Source organism: Dermacentor albipictus, chromosome 2, assembly GCF_038994185.2.
Source record: "Dermacentor albipictus isolate Rhodes 1998 colony chromosome 2, USDA_Dalb.pri_finalv2, whole genome shotgun sequence".
NCBI lineage: Eukaryota > Metazoa > Arthropoda > Arachnida > Ixodida > Ixodidae > Dermacentor > Dermacentor albipictus.
The window spans coordinates 211,023,636-211,035,599 of record NC_091822.1 but is presented as its reverse complement, the minus strand read 5'-3'; positions in this window follow the sequence as shown (position 1 = coordinate 211,035,599).

Genomic DNA, 11,964 nt, shown 5'->3' with positions numbered 1-11,964 from the left:
TTACTAGCAAACAAGTACTTTATTCACATGCACAGGGCTCTTCAGAGGATGCAAAAAATCCCTGTAGAGCCTGTAAAGTGTGGCTACTCGAGTGACCTAGCCTGCTCTACTACGCAAGTTCTCATGTTTTATGGCTATAGTATGCCTGTCGTGGTGAAAATTTACCGTACTTTTCTGCAATGTAATGTTTATGTGGGTGCGGTTGGCAATTTGAAATACCCGAACGGTATGCGAAAAATATTCACATTTACAAAAAGTGACCACCGAATCGAATAGGACGTTATTCGATGCATTACTACAAAGCTGCAAATATTCGCACATCCCTATGCCACTTGAGATTGGCACTTTACTTTCAGGCATGCTCATTCACAATACTCTCTCTTGCTTCCATCATACCGACGCACAAGAACTGATCTCCCTCGAAATAATGGTTTCGACGCTTACATACACACTACATGCTCCAGCAGCCAACAGTACATCATATATGGACAAAAGGGTGTTTAACTGGGCTAGTTGGTTCGTTCTTCGAGGATTGTAGCAGCAGAACTTAAGGAACACGGACATAGAAAAAACGACTAGACGAAGACGCAACTGCATTGTCAACTGATTTCTTTATTTAAATCCCCACTCTTATTTATTTCGTCACCATATCTCTTATCTATCTGAGGCTCCCTCAAAAAGTTGACTTCCTTGTCAAGGCGACTGACGGGTGTGCTTACACATTGCACTCCTGTTTTAGTTATCTCAAATGTCTCAAGAATCTCCTGAGTTAGCCTATCGTTGTTCCTTTTCAGGTATTGCACTTCATGAAATTTGGGAATGCACGTGCTTACTTGGCTATCTTGTCCCTTCTTGTTCATTTCGCAACGTTTGCAGTGCAAGGCCAGATTGCTGCCACGGGTCCCTGAAAGTGATGATGCGTGCACTCTTGTTCGATCATTAAGGCACCTCCCTGTTTGCCCTATGTATTGTTTTCCGTAGGGCAGGGGGATGGCGTACACTACTCCTTTGACGCAATCGCAGTAAAATCGAAATGAACAAGAAGGGACAAGATAGCCAAGTAAGCATGTGCACCCCCTAATTTCATGAAATGCAAATCCTGAAAAGAAATGACGAAGCAAGTAGACGGCGTCTACTTGCTTTCAGAGACTTGAGCTTTTGCACGTGAAACCGCTATCTTGAGTGCATAAAAGAAAAAAAGTGCTTGTTTCGCATGATGTGCGATCACATGACTGCGACACGTGTGGGAAATGGTTATAAGAAGCCGTGTTTCTTTCGGAATAAACGCTGTTGAAAGTCAGCGCTTGTGGTGTCTTCTTGTCTCGTCTCTTGTCTACATTTTGCGCTGTTACTAGCAGGATGGAAAACCAACAAGCCCAAGCTGCTATTCTAGCAAAGTTTTCGGAGACAGTAAAGTAGGCTGAAAAATGCAAGGTACCCCGCGTCAATGCTATGCAGCATAGCTGAAGGCATCATCATCGTCGTCGTCATCATCATCATCATCATCACCATCATCATCATCATCATCATCATCAGCCTGGTTACACCCACTGCAGGGCAAAGGCCTCTCCCATATTTCTCCAACAACCCCGGTCATGTACTAATTGTGGCCATGCCGTCCCTGCAAACTTCTTAATCTCATCCACCCACCTAACTTTCTGTCGCCCCCTGCTACGCTTCCCTTCCCTTGGAATCCAGTCGGTAACCCTTAATGACCATCGGTTGTCTTCCCTCCTCATTACATGTCCTGCCCATGTCCATTTCTTTTTCTTGATTTCAACTAAGATGTCATTAACTCGCGTTTGTTCCCTCACCCGATCTGCTCTTTTCTTATCCTTAACGTTACACCTATCATTCTTCTTTCCATAGCTCATTGCGTCGTCCTCAATTTGAGTAGAACCCTGTTCGTAAGCCTCCAGGTTTCTGCCCTGTAGGTGAGTACTGGTAAGACACAGCTATTATACACTTTTCTCTTGAGGGATAATGGCAACCTGCTGTTCATGATCTGAGAATGCCTGCCATACGCACCCCAGCCCATTCTTATTCTTCTGATTATTTCCGCCTTATGATCCGGATCCGCCGTCACTACATGCCCTAAGTAGATGTATTCTCTTACCATTTCCAGTGCCTCGCTACCTATTGTATATTGCTGTTCTCTTCCGAGGCAGTTAAACATTACTTTAGTTTTCTGCAGATTAATTTTTAGACCCACTCTTCTGCTTTGCCTCTCCAGGTCAGTGAGCATGCATTACAATTGGTCCCCTGAGTTACTAAGCAAGGCAATATCATCAGCGAATCGCAAGTTACTAAGGTATTCTCCATTAACCTTTATCCCCATTTCCTCCCAATCCAGGTCTCTGAATACCTCCTGTAAACACGCTGTGAATAGCATTGGAGAGATCGTATCTCCCTGCCTGACGCCTTTCTTTATTGGGATTTTGTTGCTTTCTAAGGCACCATCGAGAAGATTAAAAGAAAACAAGAAAGCAAAAGCGGACCTGAAGTTGCGGATGCCAAAAATAATTCTACAAAAATTCCATATGTGCATGGACTAAGCACCCTAATACACATATTATCTAGTTTGGTGACTTTAATTTTTCTAATATTGATTGGCCTAACCTAACTGTTGACGGAGGATGCCACAGCGAGGCAATCGAGTTTATAAATGTTTGCCTTATTTTATCCTTACTCAAATCATATCCAAACCAACCCGCGTAACCCAAGATTGTGAAAGCATTTTAGACTTAATACTAATCAGTATCCCTGAAACCATAAAATCAATCTCATACTTGCCAGAAATAAGTGACCACAAAGAAGTTCAGGCCGACTTTATAATTACTCCACTAAACTGACAAATCGCCAGAAAGTCCATACGACTCTACGATAAGGGAAATTACACCGCTATAAATAACGAACTAAATCATTTTATTTCAATATTCCAAGAAAATTTTCATTGTCGCTCAGTGCATGAAAACTGGACGGTATTTAAGGACAAAATAGATATATTAGTCGAAAAATTCATCCCTAAATTTAGTTTCCGTGCCTGCTCTCAAAAACCATGGTTTACTAAAACACTTAAAAGACTAGAAAACAAGAAAAAACGCCTCTTTCGCTCTGCCAAACTGCGGGATAATAAAAACGCGTGGCTGAAATATTATACAGCTGAAAAAACATACCTAACGGCAATCCGCAATGCTAAGCATTCTTTTTTCCACGCTGACTTGCCAAAAATATCACGAGTGCGTGAGTTCTTTTGTGTCACGTGGTAGTGACGCTGAAAAAAGCAAAACGGTGAATGGTGAAACTAGCGTTTAATTGGGCGAACTTGTGCCCACAAAAGCAAGTTACACTTAAAGCACAATAATAGGGGCGGACACAGTCGGCGATCGTCGGAAATCTCATCAGCGAGTCAAGCGCGTCGGCTTTTTAATCATTAGTCGTCGAATGTTCCAGAGTAATCGCTGGCGGACCCGCGTGTCTTCCACAAAGTTCTACGCCATTCGCATCGCGCATACATGAAATAAGATTCCACAAGGTTCGGCGACCTCCAGACAGCGGATGGAACCATGAATAACATTCCAGAAACTTCCTATACATGCAGGCACGTCCTCAGCTGTGCGATAACATTTGTTAGGCGGTGAAAAGTGGTCACCCGATAAAGATAAACAAGTACACATGTCAGTGAACTCGCACATGCTACCTGAAGGCGTCAATGCATTGCCGGATTCGAGACTTTTCTTATGTAATGAACAAGGAGAGACAGTTTCATTGCCATCATCATTGATTGAATTCAATAGGCAAGTACAAGTAATTTACCCTATGTTGTCCTTGGCGTCCTTGCTTGTTGGCTTCTCATGACATGATTAATAAAAATTGGGCCCCTAGGTTATGTACTCTCGTTAGTAAGAAACTCATTCATGTAACCCATGACCTCAAAATGGCTTGTAGTAATATTGAGTATGTCATCGTAGAGATCATACCTGGTCGGGTCAGCCGAGGCAGCATATGTGTTCTTAACATTTACAGTAGTCCCAACGATAGAAGGCAATGGTTTAAGACTCTGCTCCGCAAGGCCGTAGACCTGGCAGGCTCAAGCCCTCTTTTTGTCGCAGGGGACTTTAATGTCCCCCTTCATGTCTGGGGTTGTAAATATGACACCAATAAGGGTAAGCATCTTTGGCAGAATGCCATGGATCTGGACCTGACACTGATCACTGACACTAACTTTCCGATCTGAATCGGGACATCCACGTGTAGAGACTCTACCCCTGATCTCATCTTGTCAAGAACGTGACTGAGGCCAAATGGAATAACTTGGCTGAGAACCTTGGTAGTGACCATAATATTTGTCAGGCCCAGTTTCCTACCGCGGGTAAAAACAGCGCGAATTCTCATACACAAACTGGTACATTATCCGCAAACGTCGGGAGGAGAGGCCTCCCTCAGATTCCCGGCCTACAATAGAGCATTGGATGGGTCAGGTCCAAGAGGATGTTCGGCGTGCAACCTCTAAGATCTTGAGAAGGCCTTCGACAACGTCCTACATTCGCGTATTCTAGCCTCGATATCTCGGCTCAATCTGGGTGAGAGATTTTACAACTATGTTAGATCGTTCCTCTCCGATAGGAAGGCTACCCTCCGAGTTGCCGATTTCGAATTGCAACTGCTGGAACTTGGCGAGAGGGGCCCCCCACAGAGGTCAGTAATTTCCTCCTCTTTGTTCAATATAGCCATGGTCTACCTTAGCAGAAAGATTCTGGAGATTGAAGGCATCAAACACACTATGTATGCTGACGGTATAACTATATGGTTCACAGGAGGCAATGATGCATGGTCAGGTTGAGGCAGCCTTACTGGATGCCATCGAAACCTATCTCGAACCCACCGGTCTCAGATGCTTCCCCTTGAAGCCGGAACTCTTACTGTGTAGCCCCAAGAAACGCGGTCCAAGTCCCAAAGGGAGGACATCGTTAGAATACAGAGACATTACCCTACATACAAGAAATGGTTGCCGCATACCCAGAGTCGATTCAACCAAAGTCTTGGGCATGATCGTTGAGTCAGGGGGTACAAATGGCAAGACTATAGGCAAGTTAATTTCTTGAACTGAAAGTGCCTTTCGTTTAGTTCGGAGGGTATCAAACCGGCATCATGGACTTAAGGAGGTTAACCTCATTCGACTAATGCATGCTTTCGTTCTGTGCCACTTTACATACGTGGCAGCCATGCATAGATGGAAACGGACAGAGCGGGAAAAGTTCAATGTACAGCTTAGGAAGATTATTAAGCGGGTTCTCGGGTTACCCATATACACTTGTACGGAGCGCTTAATGCAGCTTGGCTTTTGTTACGTTCTACCGGCCAAAGGCCGGCAGCTACGCGATGAAACTTGCACTTGTCGGAACGAAGCTTGATACCGTTCTCGCGGAAACGCTGTAGCACAGCTTGCAGGTTTACGTTTTCAGCCTCGCTGCTCTCGGCTATCAGGACGTCGTCTAGATAAGCCTGGGTCCCTTTTAGTCCTTGCAGTACAGATTCAATTTTCCGTTGGAATATCGCTGGAGCTGATGCGACGCCAAACGGTAACCTGTTGTAGCAAAAGAGCCCCTTTTGTGTGTTTATCACTGCTAATTTCCGCGAATCTTCATCTAGCTCGACCTGACTGTAAGCATCGCGAAGGTCTAAAATACTGAATTTTTTTCCTCCACACAGGTTTGCAAAAATATCGTCTATGACAGGCAAGGGGTACTGCTCAACATCGCACACAGGGTTTAGTGTAACCTTGAAGTCCCCACAAATGCGCACTGTTCCGTCCTTCTTCAAAACTGGCACGATGGGCGTTGCCCATTCGGAATGAGGGACTGGAGATATTATACCGTCTGACACTAATCTGTCAAGCTCCTTAGACACTTTATCACGAAGTGCAAAAGGAATTTTCCTTGCCTTGAAGAACTTGGGGTTTGCTCCAGCCTTGATGTGCAGTCGGGCTGGCGGGCCTTTCATGAGACCAGCGCCTTCTGTAAAAAAGTCGGAGTGTTGCTGGAGCAGCGTCGGCACGTCCTCCAAGGCTTGTTTTGGCACAGGAGCCGTCGAATACACGCTCAGCACCTGAATGCGTTCGTCTGTTAATTTTTTCAGCAGGTCCCGACCGCATAGACTGGGGCCATTGCAGTCTAAAACTGTCAGACTGCACTGCACTGTTGTACCGTCATAAGAAACTGGCATTGTCAGTGCACCCAGAAGCGGCAACTTTCCGAGATAGCATGAAAGCTGCACTTCCGCCTTTTGTAGCTGCGGCCATCGGTGAGAGTGCAATTTGTAAATGCTCTTGGGAATGACACAAACAGGGGAACCCGTATCGATGTCCATCATTATTTCGATGCCATTCCACGCGAACGATTTCCTGATGGGCGGTATGAGAGAGCGCGTGGTAGTCAAGGACCAGATTTGTGATGCGCTGCTATCACTTTCTTCGCTTTCCATCGCCTGAGCAGTTACTGCTAGCATTTTGCTTGTTTCATTTCCCGCACACATTCTCGCTAAATGCCCTGGCCGTGCACACTTGTAACATTTGCGCTTGATTAGACGACAAGCATTGGTCGTGTGACCACGTCTACCGCAACATTTGCATTGTTGCACGCCTTGCGACTTCGCGCGCGATTCCTATTGCCCAGAGAGCTTTAGCAATCTTGCTTGTTCTTATTCGATCTGTAACAATACCTTGCGAATCGCGTTCAGCGCTCTCTGCGGCAAGGGCAAGAGCCTCGGCTTCTTCAAGATTCAGATCTTTCTTCGCTAGCAGCTGCTTCTGCACATTCTTGGATCTGACGCCGCACACAATACGGTCCCTTATAATTCTGTCCAGCATAGTTCCATAATTGCAGTTGTGTGCCATCTGCCGTATTGCCACTATGAATGCATGTACAGATTCCCCTTCTTGCTGGCAGCGATGGAAGAACTTGAAACTTTCAGAAATTTCATTCGGTACCGGGTCGTAGTAGCTGTTTAACGACTGCACAACTTCTTTGTAGGTCAGGGCGCTAGGCTTTCGCGGAGCTACCTTTCCGTTCAAAATTTCTATTGTCCTTGTTCCAAGCGCAGCTACCAGCAGGGCTCTTTGCTTAGCATCGTCCTTCACATCATTCGCTTCGAAATAGGCTTCAACCTTGACTAGGTACGCCTGCCACTTATCTTTTTCGTCTTCAAATTCCGGTAGCCTGTGTGCCATGGTCGGTGGTGGGCTCCTTCTGCTTGGCTTCTTTGCTGCAGCAGAATCCTCGTCGCCACTGTTACGTTCTACCGGCCAAAGGCCGGCAGCTACGCGACGAAATCCAGGCCGATTCGCAGAGCAAAAAGACGACGCTTTATTTCCAGCTCGGAAATATATATAGAAGAGAAAAGAGAGAAAGAAGGAAAGAGGGACCATAGACGCATGCGCGGAGAGGCGCACGTGGCTCCGAATAGGTTATCTGCAGCAGCTTTCATAATACTGTGGAAGAGATTGCAGAGGCCCAGGAGCGCGCACCGCTAACTCGCCTCACTACAACGAACGCAAGGAGATCCATCTTGCAGGAACTCGGATATCACACCGATAGAGTAGCGCAGGAGTTCTCTGACGTTCCTCCGTCGATTCGTGAGAACATTACGGCCGCGCCCATACTTAGGAACATGCAGCCCCATCAAAATCGCGGTAGAAGGAGGGCAAGGGCGGCCAACCTCCTTAGGAAAATACACAGTGATCAGCGACAGGTCAGCTTTGTGGATACCGCTTCTTGTAAAAGACGTCGGGCGTTCACCATCGTCACTGTCGATGGTCGGCAAGGAATCACCAATGCTGCCTCTGCTCGGACGAGGGACTCCGAAATTGCTGAACAAATGGCTATTGCAGTAGCCCTGCTGGATAGCTCACAGGATGTCACCTATAGAGATTCAAGGTCTGTAGTCTGAGCATTTAAAAAGGCACTGCTTCCAAGCAGGCCCTCAGATTTCTTGGGGGCAAGGCAATCACGCACCACTTCATTTATTGGTTTCCCACACATCAGGGTGCTCCTACCAACCTGAACGAGTCGGCTCACAGGGCTGCGCGTGAACTTGCCCACCGCGCTACTCGCGACCAATCGGATGCCGACTCTCCAGAGAACATGGACACGCCCACCACCTACAACAAGATTGCTAAGCACTACTATCTCAGCCGTAGAACATACTTCATTCCTTATCCGCGGCTCAGTCGAGCTTAAACATTAACGCTCCGTCTACTACATACGACTACGTATCCCCAATCCGTCGCTCTTATATAACATCTATCCGGATACTTACGCCAATGGAACTTGCCGCGATTGTGGAGAAATAACCACGTTAGAACACATGCTCTGGCGTGTGCCCGGTCGCGCTCTATCATCGATAACAGCTCTGTCAGATGGCAGGCGGTTCTCTGCAGCCCAACTCTGGGCTGTCCAGCAGGGCCCACGATGCGGCCGAGAGGCTCGGACTCCCGGTTACCACGTGGGAGCGGCCCGCTTCGTGAAGCCTCACGATCTGCAGGACTTCAATAAAGTTTTACCATACCATACCATACCTCGGTTAACACCCTTTCTTCTGGTTCATTACATAAAGAGGGTCTCGAATCCGGCAACAATGATGCCTTCAGGTAGCGTGTGTCGGTTTATTGGCCAGTTGCCTTCACCCCCCAAAAATAAATATCACTTATCGTGATGCCTGGTGACGCTGGCTAACACTCCCAAGTTTTGTTGTTGTAGTAAAACATAAATACCCAAGAAAGTGAATTGCAAAACGGCGCCGCGGTAACTAAATTGGTTAGAGCATCGCACGCGTAATGCGATGACGTGGGGTCGTTCCCCACCTGAGGCAAATTGCTTTTTCATCCACTTTCATTGCCACTAATTTGTCATTTTTTAATTCAATTAGCAAGTACGTGTAATTTCCCCTATGTTGTCCTTTGGCGTCTTTGTTTGTTGGCTTCTCATGATACGATCACTAAAAATCGGGCCCCGCTGTTAACCCCCTTTCATCTCGTTTATCGTCTGTGGTCGTTCAGTAAGCCGCTTATCGAAATCGGAGTCAGCATCCACTCATCTGCCATCACTCTCACTAGAACTTACCATTGTGCCCGCCGCAACGCGAGGAAAACAAAACAGCTCGCAGCCGGTCTGTTGCCCCGTCGCTGCAGAAGGTAGATGTGAGGTCAGATCCGCCGGCTTGTTGTCGGGAGCGCGTTGCGTGTGACTCGGTGGCCGCTCAAAGAGCGTCAAAAAGAGCCATCCGCTTATAATTAACCCGAATGATGACTGTATGCAAGAGCAATCCTGTCATAGAAATGCAATTGTGGTGTTTTCTCGATATGCTTGGATTTTTATTCTGTATACCTTTAGAGCCACGCGAGCTCAGACAATTTGACAGCAAGGAGAAGATCCCGAGCTGAGGGAGCGGGACGCCAAAGCAATCGGGCACCATTACCTGTCGGTTAATTAACCGTCACGAAGGGCAGGTGCTCGCAGGACAAGCTTCGCTTATCCCCCTTTTCCGGTAGGGGAAGGGTTGGTCTTTTTTAGAGCGAAGCTGTTCATGGTTAGGTTCAGGCGGATTTAGTCTCCGTCGACATAGACCAACTATTTTCCATACGTGGGTCGATGCCGAAGATAGTGAATACCGGGCCGACTCGCGGCGGAGGTGAAGCAGGCATTAAGCACTTCCTCTAGGTGGGCCGATACTGCAGATAGTGAATGCTGGGCGGACCCGCGGCGGAGGTGCAGTTCGCCAGTAAGGGGCCCCACATTACAGTTTCGCTGGTCATCCTTCTTCACAGACTGGAAGGGCACTGATTTTTCGTTGTTGCGCCCCTGACCCGCATGCATGCACCGCGTCTTCCGTTCGACTCACTAGACCATATTTAAGGGCAATCTACATCTCACAAGCTGGTAGGAGCACTCCCAAAGGTACGATGCGTACACAGGCAATATCCTTGCGCAGCGGTATATAGTAGGGCGTAACTGGCTGATTATTGGCTGCAATAGAAATTACGCGACATGTTAGGACCTTTGCTCATGCACGTCGTATGCCGTGAATTGCTGTGGCAGTTACCGCCGGTCACCGTAATAGCCACCCTAACCGTGGCAACATGGCAGCGCTCATACAGCGCTGACCACGCGCTTCGATGCGAATTCGCACTTGTCATGGGCTCTCCGCCCTCCCAGCATGCGACAAAATCCGTCATCGCTAAGTTTCATCTCAAGTTGAGGTCAAATCATTAGGTATGTTTTGTCGTAATTATTGAGATGGGCTGTCTGTTGTCACGCTGCTACCATTACAGACACCGCACCGAGCCGTAACACTGGTTAGATGTCTAGTTAGGAGGTGGCACAACAGCATTAGCATTGGCGATTTGTTGACGATGCGGAACGCAATAAAATGCTAATTGTTCAGTGCATCGTTACTTTATTACCCCGCTCTAGCGTGATACGTGATGACAGTAGCGAACATTTGTAAGGGCATCCGCCCGCGCTACTTGCTAAGGAGGCTACAAGGTATCGGCAGGGGAAGCGTACAGGTAAAGCGAAGCCCTGCTGTCGCATGCATGTAAATGCAGTTTATGGCTACGGCGTCACAACATTTTCTTTTTGCGTCAATCCACCAACCATGGAGCATGTAAGAGGATGGCAAGCAGACGCTGAGAAGACGACGCGGCGCGGATGAGCGCATCTCGAGGGGGCATCCGGCCCTCCTATTGGCTAAGAACTTTTGCAGCGCAAACGTCGGGTGGCTTACCATAGGCTGTAGGGTCCTTTCTACGTAGGCAAATCTGTTCGTGTTGTCGGCTTGGTAGGTCTCCATTGTTTGTTTCAATGCTGTCACTGCTGCGATGTTCGCCGTAATTACCTGTTTGAGTTTGGTGAATGTCGCTTCGAATTTCCCTTCGAGGCTGTCGATGCGATCGTTTTCTGTTTGCGTGCGCGTGGCCTCGATGGCTCGCTTCTTCGGTGCCGGTTCCTCTATGGCTTTCTCCTGGATGTTCGTTGTCGTTTCCTCGGTCTTGCTGTGCTTGGCGTGGGTCTCTGTAGAGGCTCCTAGCAGAAATTGACAGATCTCGGCGATCTCTCTCGTGAGGTTGCTGATGGTCGGTCGCAACGCCGCGTCTTCTTGTCTTATCATTTGCCTCCCGCCACCTTGTTCATATCTTCTTTCTTCGTGGCTTCGATGATTTTCTGCGCGTTTTTTATATTCTTTCCTTTCGCTGCGTAGACCCAGCTCACTCGCTCACGTGATGGTGACGTTTTCCTGCTGAGGCTTCTCTTGCAGCAGCTGCTGTCTCTGGATTTAGGCGCGCGGTTTTCCGATGGGGTCCTTGACTTTCGCGCATCTGGCGGCTTGTCGAGTGGCGGGAAGTCACTCTCAGACAGCAGCTGGCGTTCGGCTTGTCGGCGCTCCCATAGCCGCTTGCGCACTACGTAGGAGATCTTGTATTTCGCCTTGCACGTTCGGCCTCCGGTCGGGTGGTCGTCGCCGCACAACTTACATTTTGGGATACAGCGATGGTCTTCTGTAGGGTTCGCGAGTCCGCAGGCCAGGCACGTTTTGATTGTGGGGGTCGGGCACACGTCCTTGCGGTGTCCCACTCGGCCACACTGCTGGCAAACGTCGATCTGTTTCTTCTAGAGGCGGCACGGTATCAGGGTGACTCCGTATCGGACGAAGTTAGGTACCTTGGGTCCCTGGAACACCACGATCGCAGAGGTCGTGCTTCCAATCCCTTTTGCGACCACTGCTAGCGGGTTCCTCTCGTTGACGATGTTTCTATCTAGCTCGTTGGCGCTCGCGTCGATGGGGACGCCTCTGATGACGCCCTTTACGGTGCTGTGAGGTGCCGTGCGATATGGGCTGACCTCGTAGGGTTTGCCTTGAATAGATATTTCCTGGATTTTAGCGTACCTTGCCGCATTGTCTTCGTTC